Raw genomic sequence first — 3,111 nt, forward strand, 5'->3', positions numbered from 1 at the left:
TAGATCAAATTTATAACAAAAGCATATAAATATCATACAAAACAGATTGAATCATCGTTTTACTGTGCATGGGCGTCCGTCTGTTGAAAAATATTGCGTTTTTATGATACGTGTTGGCAAATTGCTCTGTTAATTTCTACGGAAATGCTTTATGAAGTAAGTTAATTTGGTTTTAATGTTTTCAGAATATGATTATTCTTCTTCTATATTTATCATCATGTTTTCATTGTTATTTGATGTCCACTGACAAAATATTTCAGATTTAAACAGGTTTTCGATAACTATAAAATACACTATATGTAGTCTTCATAAAAACGTTCGACAGAAATAAACTTACGCAAACAAAATAGCGCTGGTTTTTCAGTGTTGGCAACAAAAAACATCATAACAACGGCGTGACTTTAGCTTTTGGGATATTATGTTTGGAGAGAGAGAGAGAGAGAGAGAGAGAGAGAGAGAGAGAGAGAGAGAAAACAACATACCACTGGCTTGCATTTGATATTGTCCTTGTATCTTTATAACATATACGAATACAAATAAAGAACCGAGCCTCCATTAGACACTCGCAATACAATAGGGGCATATGGTATCAATTGACAATTTCTCGTTAAAATAAAAAAAGGATAAAAACTTTATTATCAAACGAGAATGACATTAATTATACAGGCTTATACAAAACTGTATCTACAATGACGCTGATATCTAATAACTAAACTGCAATTTCACTGATGATCGACTTTCAGTTTTATTTCCATCATTTATTTATTCAATATTTCAGGTTGCGTTCATAATTGCTCCATGCATAAAATGATTTTATCTAATATTTCAAGAACATTATTTCAAAAGCAACTGTTTACGTGTAATTACATAATGAAGAAGGATAATAACGTCTTTTATTACACATTTCAATAGCAAAATTGCTGACCTTTTCTTCATGCTAATGATACGCGTGCTCGAGTGATCCTTATCAATGACAAATTATTATTTGCAACAACATTCAAAACACCGGCTCGATAATTCTTAAACTAAATGAAACACATCGCATGGTATCAAATTTAATTCGCTAGTTATAAGGTGGATATACATGCGCTCAATTCAGACGATACAAGCAGAAAAGCAACCTCCAAATGTCTATTAGCCACTTGATGGATGAGTACAGACGACCGGTGGCGAATACTTGTTGATCTTTCTAAATTAATCGTTTCCTTCTATGACTCCTGGTAATTGGTTTAGCAACATAACACATGTAAGACATGTGCTTTTGGTTATTGTAATTTCAATTGTTTAAATACCCACTAACTGTCAAGTAAACATTTCATTAAAACCAAACCCAAAAACTTGACCAAACGAAACTACCAATCACGGGTATAATGATAGAAAAGTAATTATCGATATCTATTAAAGCATCCATATTGATTTCCTTGACAATCTAAATCACAAATATCACAGCATTTTTTGAACCCGGATTCAAACACAGAAAGTAACTTAAACAAGGAAACAGGTACACACGTTTTTGTTTGTTTCTTGAACATTTGTGTACGATTATCAGACAGAGAGAACAAAGTACACTACATCAAAATAAAAATAAGACACTACATCATCATTCCCGCAAAATTGTCAAAACCAGTTGCAAAAAGATGTGATATATGCTTTTTGTCTATTGATAAAATCTCTAATCGCTGGAAATAAATGCAGAAAGCTATGCAAAATCTTACAAAGCGTATAATTGACAGGAATACTACTTTGACATTAAATTGGAATATATTTTGAACATTTCGGATATAAATTTATTGTCACAATTTCGGTAATCATGCAAATAAATTGATATTTCGCAATAAAATGGTGAAGATAAATCGGGCGAAATAGGCATAGTTGAGTTACCTAGCAGGGAAAGCCGCTATCAGCCCATCTTGAACCCGGGATTTACACTTGACACCAGGGTAGCAAGGAAAGCCGCTATCAGCCCATCTTGAACCCGGGATTTACACTTGACACCAGGGTAGCAGGGAAAGCCGCTATCAGCTCATCTTGAACCCGGGATTTACACTTGACACCAGGGTAGCAGGGAAAGCCGCTATCAGCCCATCTTGAACCCGGGATTTACACTTGACACCAGGGTAGCAGGGAAAGCCGCTATCAGCCCATCTTGAACCCGGGATTTACACTTGACACCAGGGATTTTCCCCGACATTTGCCGCGAGAATGTTAGTATGAATGTCTTCATTGTGCTGTCCTCTAATGTATTTGGAACGTTTTTTTAGGGCTTAAAATGTTTGTTTTTTTACCATTTCAATCGAATTTGAACGATATAAAGGCTGTTTCATTTTATTAAAAGGTTCAAGAGAGATTAATATTTGAATACGTCATCATTGAAAATTGTTTGATGAATATCAAGGTAACGGGCAGTATCTATGTACATATAAAATGAAATGTTTCCCATTGGTAAAATCGAAAGCGTTTATTAAGAAAATTAATGAACATGAAGCCTGATATTTATCTCGCCCTAAACGTTTAAGAAATTTGATCGTGCTTGAAAAATAAACCATGTCGCCTTTCTGTGACTGGGCACATTAACAAAGTATCATTACAAAACATCAAAGATTACACAATAAAAAAAACAAGTAATTTGTAAATGATAAAGCTTGGGTGACACCGACTTATAATATAATAGTCGTTATACTGTTGTCTTGTCCCGGTATAGAATTTCTTTTCACATATTTGAACGACGAAAAAGCGGATACACTAACGATATCATACGGTTACCAAATAAGTGAAAATTAACCCATTTCAGTGTATGACTTGCAATCTTGTTAAAGCCCCAAGGAGACTCGTGTTCCAGTGACCTACTGTTTCACTGACTGTTTAAAGGCAATTATCTCATCATTGGTCGGTAAAGCTGTTCTGATTCATGTGTGGTCTGCTAGTGAGGTTTGCATTTGTGCACGTGGTGTTCATACGTTGGTGTTTCTAGTTAATTGTCATTTGGGCCCTAAGGCGTTTCCCTCGAGTTTTCATTGTATTATTGATTCAAAAGTGGCATTCAGGGAACATGTACTTATTCTTATTAGTATTTAAAACCCCCCAGTTCATAATGAGATTATATTGTCGATG

This window comes from Mya arenaria, chromosome 13 (genome assembly GCF_026914265.1).
Source record: "Mya arenaria isolate MELC-2E11 chromosome 13, ASM2691426v1".
Taxonomy (NCBI): Eukaryota; Metazoa; Mollusca; class Bivalvia; order Myida; family Myidae; genus Mya; species Mya arenaria.